General features: G+C 44.7%; 1 protein-coding gene and 1 long non-coding RNA gene across 4 annotated transcripts in view; one reads left to right on the top strand and one right to left on the bottom strand.

The window, feature by feature from the left end:
• LOC309518541 overlaps window positions 1-12935 on the bottom strand; it is a 300968-nt gene that overhangs the window by 107441 nt on the left and 180592 nt on the right. The gene's annotated exons all lie outside the window — the stretch shown is intronic.
• Window positions 1-12935, top strand: part of LOC309518264 (uncharacterized protein C15orf39) — a 41953-nt gene that overhangs the window by 2961 nt on the left and 26057 nt on the right. The gene's annotated exons all lie outside the window — the stretch shown is intronic.

Genomic DNA, 12935 nt, shown 5'->3' with positions numbered 1-12935 from the left:
AGTGTCAATGGATTTCCCTCTTTTGCATGCCAAGACATGTGCTGTGCTGCTAAGCTACGGCCTTTGTCCGGCGCACTTTGCCCGTTTACCCCAACCTATGCGTCCTTATCCTTGCGTTTCCTTTCCCTGTGTCACATTTTGGATTGTAAGCTCTCTGAGACAGGGACCCCCTCCCCCTTGTACTCTAGGAAGCAGCATTCACACTAATGGCACCATCGCTTCTTCTTTGGCAATCCCTCGTCGCCAAGTAAGATTGTCTTCCATGAACACGGCTTTAACAGTGAGTCTGTAAGTGACTGTGGAGGCCAGTTTTGGATCCACACGGCCTTCCACAGTGGGGACATTGGTTTCCGGGTGGGAGTTGATCACGGTGAGGGTTTGCCAAGTGTGCCTTCCTCTTAGCACGATTCTCCCTTTTGTCCTGAGTTCGAGCGTCTTCAAAGCCCATGACACCTTTGGTAAAGGCTGTTCTCCAACTGGAGCGCTCGTAGGCCAGTGTTTCCCAGTTGTCGGTGTATATACGACATTTTTTTTAGATTTCCCTTGAGAGAATCTTTAAACCTCTTTTGTTGACCGCCAGGACTATGCTTTCCATTTTTTAAAGTTCGGAATAGAGTACTGGTAGTTTCTAATGGCACTAGATAGATAACAATAGCAATATTTAACCAGAACTTTCTCTCTGTGTTCCATGGGGCTGTCCCAGGTAAGTCATAGCTGTCATCCTAGGCACACTTAGGAAGTTAGCCCTGTTGAACACAGGCAAGTTTACTCATCAGCAGTGCTTTTTTCTGGCAGTACTCAAGGGTACCCCCCGCCCCATGTTAAAAGTGTGGCACTTATTGTGACAACTTCATAGTGAGTACTGGTACCTTTTTCCCTTTAAAAAAGTGCCGCTCATTAGAAAATATGCACAGGATTGTGCTGTTAGAGTGATACACACACACAGCTGTATTCAACTAATTGAAATTAACAAATCTTAATTACTTTTGTTGGCTGATTTCAAAGGGCCTAATGCAGGGGTCTGCAACCTTTAAGACAAAAAGAGCTACTTGGACCCGTTTCTGAAGGAAAAAAAAACTGGGAGCCGCAAAACTCGTCATTATAAAAATAACTTTTTTGTCACTTTTTTATTATTTCTTTGTTTGACCCCTCAGAATTAATCCTCCTCACAGAAATAAACGTTAAATTAACAAGTTACCTTTTGTGTGTGTGTGTGTGTGTGCGTTCTTCACTCCCCTTCAAAACAGTGACCAGCGTACATGCCCCCTTTCAATGCAGTGACCAGCGTACATGCCCCTTACAATGTGGCGGGCGGGAAGGTGACATCGGGACGGTGCGTGACTAACGCATGCACCACCCCCATGCGACATCTCAGCCAGTACAGCGCCCGCCACAGTGGGGAATGTCAGGGCGCACAATGCGCCTCCTCCCCTCGTTAGTATCCGCCCTGGAGCCGCGGCAAAGGTGTAAAAGAGCCACATGCGGCTCCGGAGCCGCGGGTTGCAGACCCCTGGCCTAATGGATAGGACTGACATTGGATGCAGCTACCTCCTCCTAGATCGTAGGTTGATTTTATTGCCCCCACCTGTCGCCTCCTGCAACCTGTGTTTTCAACTGAGACGTTGATGACTTAGTGATTGTATTGTGACCTGCACAGTGATCTGAGGATGTAGGGAAGGATAAAAATAGCTCTAATAAATTGTCACAAATAATAACCAGAAGCACTGCCTGGTTACAGATAAAGAAGGCAGGTAACTTTGTTGGCCCATCAGGAAAAATCCAACCAGTGTTATTTGTAATGTTTCTGCTTGGCTATGAGTGGATATCAAACGTGGCAGAATGTTATGCCAGTGGTATTTGGTGTATTTGAGTTATTCCCCTATCATCAGTGGTAGTTACATCATTCTGGACTCCCTAGTAATTATGACTATGGTTATGCCTAGCTATGTGTATTCTGTCAATGCCGGTGGAGTATTGTGAGCTACAGTCAGCAAGAGAGTTGCACGTTTCTAGCAGCCTGGAAATGCTTGTGAGCATTGGTACCATATAGACTTTGTCACTTTGATGTTAAGAGGAACCTCAAGTAAAATGGATGATACGCTGTGTGCACCTTAATCTAGTTTGGGATTGAACAACACAGTTGTTCAGAGACAAAAGGAAACTCTCAAGCAAGGCAACATTAATGGAGTTGCCAGCCGGTTGAGTTCCCCTGACAAAGGAGGTCTTTTTAAATTTAAAAAAAGTGCTTTATAAGTTGTACGCCTGTATTTATATAATATGCAACAGAATGGCCATGAAACTGGAGGAAGGCATTTTCGATTTATGTTGTACTCAGGTCTTGTAAGACTGAAAATCAGCATAGTGAGGCGACGGGTGGCTTTCTAGAAAACCTTACCAAATGTGTGTTTCTCTGAGACTGAAACTTTTTGGCTTGCTTTGTCAGGGTTTATAAAATGTGGGTAGGTCTCACTATTCAGGCCTGTGATGGGAAGCTGGACTTTGTGGATAGGCAACGTATTACAGTGGTACCTCGGGTTACAGATGCTTCAGGTTACAGACTCCGCTAGCCCAGAAATACCGTAGTACCTCAAGTTTAGAACTTTGCTTCAGGATGAGAACAGAAATCGTGCTCCGGCAGCAGCGGGAGGCCCCATTAGCTAAAGTGGTGCTTCAGGTTAAGAATAGTTTCAGGTTAAGAACGGACCTCCGGAACAAATTAAGTTCTTAACCTGAGGTACCACTGTACTGAAATCTTGTGAAGGATAAGCTGTCGACACTGTACCTGCTATATTTTTAACATGTGCATGGGACAAACCTTAAAACTTTGGCACAGCCAAAGGGTTTGGCCATAGGTTTTCACACAGCATGGACACATGGACCCCATTTAAAGCAGTATTATATCACTTTGCACTGCCATTGCTTCCTTCCTCCAGGGAATCTGGGATTTGTGGTTCAAGGGTGCTGAGAGTTGCTAAGAGACCCCTGGTCCCTTTACAGAGCTACAACTCCTGGAGTGGTTTAACCAACCAGTCTTTCTTCCCGGGGAACTTTGGACCCCCCCTCCCCACTACGTGCAGGAAACTCTGCTCTCCTTTCAACACCTCTGATACAACCTGTTAGACCAGCCTCCTCCAACCTGGCTCTTGCTGGATTACCGGTACATCACCCATCATTCCCGACCCTTGGCTGGTGCTGATGGGATTTGTTGTCCAAGAAAAATATCTTGGCTGCACTAGGCTGGCAAAGGCCATGTTCGACAGAGGATTCTGGCCCAAGCAAACAGCAGCTAGGAGGCAAACTTCTGAATCTTTCTGATTCTCAGGATGGAGTCACTTGCCCAATAAAAGGCTTACCACACAGGTTATAGGAAGCTATCTTCTGCCAGATCAGATCATTGGTCCATCTAGATCTGCGTCAGCAAACTTTTTCAACAGTTGGCCAGTCCACTGTCCCTCAGAGCTTGTGGGGGACCAGACTATTTTTTTTTTTTGGGGGGGAATGAACAAATTCCTATGCCCCACAAATAGCCCAGAGGTGCAATTTAAATAAAAGCACACATTCTACTTATGTAAAAACACGCTGATTCCCGGACTGTCTGTGGGCCAGATTTAGAAGGCGCTTGGGCCGGATCCGGCTGCCGGGCCTTAGTTTGCCTACCCATAATCTAGATCAAAACTGGCAGCGGCTACTGACTCCAGGGTTTCAGACAGGAGCCTTTTCTGATTCTGCTTGGAGATGCTAGGAATAAATTGTGAGACCTTTTGCATATGCAAAGCCATATGCTCTACCACAATGTAAATCTAGGCATGTTTGCGGAATTTGATCTTTGCAAATTCCTATAGGAGGTGACCTCTTGGAATAATGTGCAGATAGACTCCTAAAGTTGGAAGAGACCCCATGGATCATCTACTCCAACCCCCTACAATCTTGACTAAAGCATCCACGGCAGATGGCCATCTAACTGCTGCTTGAAAACCTCCCATGAAATCCTTTCTCACTGCTTTTTCTATGATTGAATGCATGGTTTACATCAATCATCAATCTCATTGAGATGACTTTTTGTACACACGGACTGTGTCTGTTAAACTGTTCATTTAAATTAGGATTGATAGATTATTCATGCTAACCTCTTTGTAGAACAGCCATTCCTAAACATCATTTACAAACTTCCAGTTTTGGCTCTTGGAAATGCAAACAGAGTTGTTCTGATTTCCCAAACACAGCAATGCTAAATTGCACCCCTTTAAAAAAACTATCAGTTGTGTCATATTGCTGTTGTGACAATCAAACTTTAAAACACCACCAGAACCAATGATTTTTTTTGGGGGGGGGGATGATTTTGGTAGTGCAGAGTTTCAGCCATGTGGTATTAAAATCCCAGTGATGACAGTAATGGATCCAGACTTTTGCCTTGCATGTGGGTAGAGCAACTAAGCCATGTTTGAGATCCACGCACAATATTTTCAGTATGTTTGTTGCACAACTGCCAATACTAGGAGGAACAGAAGCAGAATAGAACTGTGCCTTAAATAATCCATTCTAGAGGAAAACCCCATGAAAAGAGTGACCTTTTTCCCCACTGATTGATTAGAAAAACGGGCTCAGCTGCCATTACATGTGCACAACCACTTTGTATACTAGGAATGAAAAAGGCTTGAAATTTTTCCAAAGTACTACAGAGTGGCTTTGGAGAACATTTCTTAAAGGCTGGTTTTCGCCCACACTTAAATACTCCTCTCTATCCAGGCAAGCAGAAAGCACGATCAGAGTGCAAGGACACATTCCAGCCAGACAAAGAAACTTGAGGAGGGTGCAAAGTGGGGCTGGCAAAGGATTTGGCTTGCGGAAGAGGAGTGTGCGGTTTGGGAGACCTCCAAGGGCCAAATGGAGAGGTATGGAAGGCCGCATTTGTCCCTGGGTCCTGAGGTTCCTATCTCTGGTTCACTCATGTGGCGGTGTTTAAGAGGGGGCTGTTGTGCACCCCAGATGCTGGCTTTCTGCCTCCCTGCCTTGTCGGCTGTCTGTCTAACCATACCACATACAGTGGTACCTCGGGTTAAGTACTTAATTCGTTCCAGAGGTCCGTTCTTAACCTGAAACTGTTCTTAACCTGAAGCACCACTTTAGCTAATGGGACCCCCTGCTGCAGCTGCGCCGCCGGAGTATGATTTCTGTTCTCATCCTGAAGCAAAGTTCTTAACCCAAGGTACTATTTCTGGGTTAGCGGAGTCTGTAACCTGAAGCGTATGTAACCTGAAGCATATGTAACCTGAGGTACCACTGTACTGCTGTGGAATCTGGACATAGGGTTGCCATACAGTGGACCCTCCCAAGACGAAAAGAATCCGTTCTGTGATTCTCTTTGTCTAGCGGTTTTTTTGTCTTGCGAAGCAAGCCCATTGACGGATTAGCGGATTAGCGCTATTAGTGGCTTTTAGCGGCTTATCGGCTTATTGGATCAGCTGATAAGCGGCTTAGCGGCTTAGAAAAAGGGGGAGGAAAGGAAAAAAACCCCGCAGGAACTCGCAAGACATTGTCGGCTTGCGAAGCAAGCCCATAGGAGATTCATTTTGTGAAGCACCTCCAAAACGGAAAACTCTTTCGTCTAGCGAGTTTTCCGTCTTGCGAGGCATTCGTCTTGTGGGGCACCATTGTATTTCGAAAAATAAAAACCAGGACATCCCAGAATTGTTGCGCTTTCCCAAAGTTGTTGAGGTTTTCTTTTTGATTGACCTGCCTGAGATTCAGGACAAAGCTTTTCAGAAATTTCCCCCCAGATGTCAGTTTCGCCATTGAAGTACTGGTGATGTCTGCATGTATGGCAGCTGTAATTTTGAGCAGCCGCAGGCTTTGCGTTTGGCATTGACAGAATGGCATCATAGTTACATTATGTTCCCACTTTGCGGCTTCCTGAAATTCTGGTTTAGTGCCGAGAAAAAAATCTCTCTCTCTCTCTCTCTCTCTCTCTCTCTCTCTCTCTCTCTCTCACACACACACACACACACACACTCTTTCGTGGACACAATATATGCCTGCAATGCTAAGCATCATTTTCCAGGAAAATTCTACAGAATGAAGGACATGAACTTCCCAGTAAACATGCTTAAGAGTGCCAGATAGTTCATCAAGTGTCGCTGGGCTGGCTGGCTGAAAAAAAGATTGAAACTTCGTTGTAATGTTTAACATCAGCCTATTTTGGATACATGCCTCTGAGAAGGCTGGCTGGGGGCGTTTTATTTTACAAAATGGCTTTCTCCCTCGATGGCTTCCTCATCCTTCCTGTGTAACCCCGACTCTTTCTGTGGCCTGCCTCGTAATCTTTTGAAAGTGCCACCAAGCCACGGTGTGGCTTTCAAACATCAGAGAAACATTGCCTGCACCTGAGCGCGCTTGTTCTGAATAGGTCCAAGTCTTGAATGCCATCAGTGGAAAACTCAACAGAGATTCAGCAGGGCGCCTTCTGTTTTAACTTTTCCTTGTTTGCTGAAAACTTCTCTGTGCTGCCAAACCTGCGTAGACAATTGGGAAAGCCTCTTCTGTAATAGCCAGCTGCTGATCTCTGATGCTCTTACGTGGTTTTTATGGCATGTATGTACAGTCGTTGCAAACATGTGTAGTTTTTAATGAGATTGTCATATAGAAGTATTTTCATAAATAAAATAAACAGACTTGGGACACGATCTGCCCAGAAACTTGTGGTGTCTCGCTGCTCTTGTTAAGTGTTCTCACACCCTCAATAACTTCCTTTGTGAAGCTACTTGGGTCCTAGGTTGGCTGCAGCAGCCCAGGGCAACTACGGCAACTACGGCTGATAGAAATCATAGAATTGTAGAGTTGGAAGGGACCACAAAGGTCATCTAGTCCAACCCCCAGCAGTGCAGCGGTCTAAAAGACTTGGCCCCACACGTTGAATTCTCTTTCCCTTAGAACTTTTTCACCCTTCTTTTTTTTTAAAGAAAAAAACCCCACTAAGCCGTTTATTGATTTTTAAACCGCTTACCCCCATATACAGTGGTGCCCCGCAAGACGAATGCCTCGCAAGACGGAAAACTCGCTAGACGAAAGGGTTTTCCGTTTTGGAGCTGCTTCGCAAGACGAATTTCCCTATGGGCTTGCTTCACAAGACGAAAACGTCTTGCAAGTTTGTTTCCTTTTTCTTAACACCGTTAATACAGTTGCGACTTGACTTCGAGGAGCAACTCATAGAATGCAGTGTACATAGTAGCCTTTTTTGAGGTTTTTAAAGACTTTGGTAGTTTTTGAAGCTTTTCCAAAACTTCTTTTGCAGCGATTTGGTAAGTTAAGCTTTTAAAACTTTTTTGGGGGGTTTTGGATTTTGGGTTGGGGTGTTTGGAATTCAAGGACTTGGTGTTGGGAAGGGGTTTGCAAGAATCTGGAAGCTTGTGTTTTCCCCCCTGCATTTTTATGATTTTCTGTGACCATTGGGCCACTCTGCTGTTTTTTTAAAAAAATTCTGGATTTGAATTTCTGTGTGCTGGGTGGCTGGGAGAACAGTTGGGGAGGGGTTTGCAAGAATCTGGAAGCTTGTGGTTTTTTTCTGCATTTTTATGATTTTCTGTGACCATTGGGCCACTCTGCTGTTTTTTTAAAAAAATTCTGGGTTTGAATTTTGAAATGCTCTTTACAGTATGTGTGACTTTAAAGAGCACTTAATAAAGTCTTGTTGTACCAAATTTGGCTTTCTTTGGACTTTTTTTGACCATAGGAACGCATTACCGTATTTTTCGCTCTATAACACGCACCCGACCATAACACGCACGTAGTTTTTAGAGGAGGAAAATCCGCAGGCATGCCACCTGTAGGCATTCCCTCCATAACACGCACAGACATTTCCCCTTACTTTTTAGGAGGAAAAAAGTGAGTGTTATGGTGCAAAAAATATGGTAATTGATTTTCAATGCATTCCTATGGGAAACCGTGCTTCGCAAGACGAAAAATTCGCTAGACGAAAAAATTCGCGGAATGAATTAATTTCGTCTTGCGAGGCACCATTGTATCTAAAAGAGTACCTTCTGCATTTTCAACCATGTTAGATTCTACGATTGTAGTGTGTAGGCCTTGTTGGTGGCGCTGCCACTGGGGGCTTCCTGGTTGGCGTTGACCCCCCCAGATAGGGCCTTCTCAGTGGTGGTTCCCTGTTGGTTGAATGCCCCCTCCGGTGAGGTATGCCTGTATCATTATTCGCTTTAAGAAGACATTTCAAAGCATTCTTATTTACTGAGGCATTTGATGGCTGAAGAGCACTAGGCATAAAATAAGTCTTTATAAGTTTTTAGTTTTTAAAAAATGATGATGATGATGATGATGATAATGATTATTGCATGCATTCGCCACCCTGGGCTCATTTGGGAGGAAAGGTTGGCTATAAATTGCATGCATGCATGCATGCATGCATAAATTGTTATATGCTGCTGCTCCTGAGAGATGTATTGATGGCCCCAACCTGAATGGATTGGCTCTAAAGGACAATTAGATAAATTAATAGGGGAGAAGGGAATCAACGACCACTAGCCGTAGTATGGCCACACCAGTAGGGAGAGTGCTCTTGCACTCAGGACATGACCTGGCAATATATCATGAAGCATGATGCATGTTTGTGTGCTAAGCAGAAATCACAATGTGGGAAGAACCGTGATACCAGCCGATGGCTCTACATAGTTCCATCCTTATTGCAGACATTGTGATTCATCAGTATATCACAATGTTTTAACTGGTTATATATCAAGTTGAAAACCACAAATCACCCAGCCCTGCTGTTTGCTTCTACATAGTTCCAGGGTTGAAATCCCTGCTCAGCCACAAAACTCACTAGGTGACCCTCGGTCAGTCATTCTCTATCTCTCTATTATCATTATTTCTTAAATGATTTTCAATTTTATACATTTCAATAATTTTATAACCATTTTAACATTTCAAAACTCGACTTCCTTCCCCCTCTTTCTGTGGTACCTTAAATTAATTTTTAATATTTTCTGCATATTCCAAATTAACTTAATTTGCTCATTTATTCATCTATGCTTATACACTATTATAAAACTGCAGGTTATTTCAATAATCCTGCCAAGTTTCTTATCTGTTTACAATTTCTCTGTAACTATTCAACAAACCATTTCCATTCCTTTATAAAAAGTTTGTTATCTTGATTTCTTGTTTTTTCCTGTAAGTTTTGCCATTTCTGCGTTTCCCATAAGTTTTTTTATCCATTCTTCTTTTGCTGGGACTTTTTCTTCTTTCCAGTTTTGGGTCAGTCACTCTCAGCTGAAACTACCTCACAGCATTGTTGTGAAGGATAAAATGGGGAAGGAATTCCATGCTAGCCTGAACTCCATGCAGGAAAGGGGAGTTATACATGAAATAAATATAAATGAATGAATAAAAAGGTAAAGGACCCCTGACAGTTAAGTCCAGTCGCGAACGACTCTGGGGTTGCGGCGCTCATCTTGCTTTACTGGCCGAGGGAGCCGACGTTCGTCCGCAGACAGTTTTTCCGGGTCATGTGGCCAGCATGACTAAGCCGCTTCTGGCTAAACCAGAGCAGCACACGGAAACGTCATTTACCTTCCCGCCGGAGCGGTACCTATTTATCTACTTGCACTTTGATGTGCTTTTGAACTGCTAGGTTGGCAGGAGCAGGGACCGAGCAACGGGAGCTCACCCCGTCGCGGGGATTCGAACCGCCGAGCTTCCGATTGGCAAGCCGTAGGCTCAGTGGTTTAGACAATAACCCCCTGTGAATTGTAGTTCTTTGAGCCCTATGCATCGCCCTTTGCAAGCTCAAATAATCAGCTGATGGTGAGGGCCTTGCCTACTTTAGCTTGTAATGAGGAATGACACCCCCCGTCTAAATTTGTTGCTGATGTGGAGGAAGTCTGGCCTCATCTGTGCCAAGGCCTCGTGACTGCAGGGTCCTGAGGGCTGAAGTGATGTTAGACAGTCAATTTGTTGACTGTCCTCAACAAATGACAGTTCCATTGAGAAAGGACTTCCTAGTTCACGGTTGCTGGCTCGGGTGATTTTGTATGTGTGGGTTGTTTTTTTTAAAGGTTTTCTTGCTTCAGGAGCAGAGGGGTAGCTGGGGTGGGAAGCAGGAAGGCGGTGAAAACATCTCCTCCCCATCCCTGGCCTTTGTGACTCTCCGATGCCCCCAGATAACCCCAGGCTGCAATTGGCAAATATTGAGCCTTTTGCGATTTGGCCTGTGGCTCATGCAGCCTCTTGTTTGGTTCTGAAGAGCAGCTGCTTTCTCCCTCCCCTTTGGTGCTTCTGGGAAAATCCCATCTAAAAACAGGAACGAGTCTTTATTTACCTAAGCGGCGAGGTTTGGAGATCGCTCACAGAGAACTTTGCACGTGTTGAAATACGGGCAAGAGTTTTGCCTTCTTTTTCAGCATCCCTCCACACCCTCCCTTCACCTTTCCTCCTTGCTCAGCAAAGTGATGACGGCGTCTATCCTGGCCTTCGTTTTTAGTAAGAAACAAGAGGGGGGAACGGAGGTGGGTGGGGGACCCTTTCTGAGTTAGAGAGCCACATTCTCTTCTGAGCAGCCTTCTGAAGCCACATTCTGGTGGCTGGGTGGTGGTGCAGAGACAACATGCAGAGCAGCAATTGAAAATTTCACTTTTCTACAGTAGGCAGTTCCTACGCACACTCTTGCTGCCCCCGTCCTCCAGCCAAGCAACAGGCATTCTAGGAGCACTTGAGCCGGGCAAAAATGCTCAAGATGCAAAGCATGGAGGGTTTTGCCTGGGGAGAATTCCAGGGGCCTGGAAATTCATCCCTGGGAAACCTCCACTCCTTGCAGCTCCCCCATACCCCTCCAGCTTCTTGGCGGATATATCGATATACAGTGGTACCTTGCTACTCAAAAGGCTTGGCTCCCGAACAAATCAGATCCCAAACGCCGCAAACCTGCAAGTGGGTGTTCCGGTTTGCGAACATTTTTCGGAAGCCAAACGTCTGATATGGCTTCCGCGACTTACGATTGAGTGCAGGAAGCTCCTGCAGCCAATCGGAAGCTGTGCCTTGGTTTTCAAACTGTTTCGGGAGTCAGTTTGACAACCAAGGTACCACTGTATTGTCCAAAACTGATTTGGAGTCAATATTGTGGTGTCGGTTTCATAATTTTTGACCTGACAATACATCATGAAACGTGGTGTGTGTGTGTGTGTGTGTGCGCGTGCCCGCACACTATGCAAAAATCACATTTCCCGTTGTTGAATTGCCATTTCAGGGGAAAAGGCTGCTGATTTTTGACCATAATGCGTATTTGCTCAGGAGCCTGGCACTGTGTGTGTGTTGTGTTGTGTTACGTTGATAATGCTATTCTGAGTAAAGTTGCATTGCCCTGCCCTGGGGGGGGGGGGAATTACAATGTAGGAAAATCTGTGAAGCTGGCCAATGCTTCTCTAAATTTCTGCAGCCCCTGTTAACTCTGTCGGCTCCGCTCTCCCCTGCCATCTGCAGGGAGCAGTGAATCACAAGAGCAGGTGCCCACAAAAATCATGATGCGGTCATAATATATCGCTTTGTTGAGATGTTGAGCTGGTGATATATCACAATGTCGAAAACCAGATATCGCCAACCCTAGTCTCCAGAGTCCTGGGCAGAGGTCTTCCCCCATCTCATGCTACCTCATTCTTCTACGTGGAGATGCCAGAGACTGAACTGGGGATCAATTGCCTGTAAAGCACATACACTATCTCTGAACTATGGTAAACAAGCCCTTCTAGGCTCTCCAGGAACCACTGGGTATGACAAAACACCAGAGGAGCCACTGATGGATGGCAACCTATGAGAAAGTCCTGCTCTGTGTAAGCCACTTGGAAATTGGGATGAAGTCAAGTGACAGCCTCCACGGGGCCTTGGAAGCTCTGTCAGTGATAATAAAAATGGCATTACTGTATATCTCATAAGAGACAGAGAGGAGCATAAGGAGGCACCACAGCAAAGGCTAGAACCATAACATACTTAGTAGATTGTTTCAAAGAAGATGATGAGATCAATTTTGCCAGTGTGAGCAATGTCAGAATGACGCAGATGGGATGCCAGCTAACCCTTCCCCTAGAGCAGGGATGGGGAAGCTGTTTTTGGACTTGTATCTCCCATCATCCCTGACCATTGGCCATGCTGGCTGGGGCTGATGGGAGCTGGGAGTCCAATTTATATCTAGAAAGCCACCACTTCCCCGTTCCTGTCCAAGAAAGATTCTAGGCATGTATGAAAGTTGGGAAAGTGCTTGTGTTCCCTCCCTCCTTCAAGCAACAAATGATGCATGCAGTGAAAAGATTTAGTCCCATCACTAATAAATATAGAAGATGTTGAGATGTTCAGTGATGCTCCTCCTCCATCAATTACATTTTAACATCATATCACTTTCCTCTTCTCTTCCCCCACTTCCTGATGTTTTTGTTTTTCTCTTAACTTTTCCCCTTCCTTCCCTGCTTCCTTTCCTTCTGTATTCCTAGCTGTGTTGGGGACAAAAGGATCCTTTTTTAAAAAATAATAATTTTTGTTATTTTTCATTAATAACAACCCAATGGAGGCCACATAAATACAATACCAAATCATGCCAAATCACGATACAATAAAAAAGCCAATTAATCAGTTCTGAATTCAATGTTTTTGGATGACCTCCCGTGTTCTGGTTATCTGGAGCTGATGTTAATCCTCGGTCCTGCTCCAATTCTCTTAATTAGTCCAAATTCCCCAATTCCAGTCTTAATCCTTTGTTTTAGCAGCCATTGGTGTGATGAATTTTGTTCGTATTTAATAAATCCATATCCGTTAACTTGCGGAGGGAATTGATATACTGTAGTTTCTGTGTGAAATATTTGTTTACCTTCTTCTTTTCCTTCATGTTGTAATTAATCAATTTTCTTCAACATTGCCCCTCCTTCGAAAACTCATTTCTAAGT

The sequence above is a fragment of the Podarcis vaucheri genome, assembly GCF_965113315.1.
Source record: "Podarcis vaucheri genome assembly, chromosome: 14".
In the NCBI taxonomy this organism is placed as follows: Eukaryota; Metazoa; Chordata; class Lepidosauria; order Squamata; family Lacertidae; genus Podarcis; species Podarcis vaucheri.
This window is presented reverse-complemented; position numbering and strand designations above follow the sequence as displayed.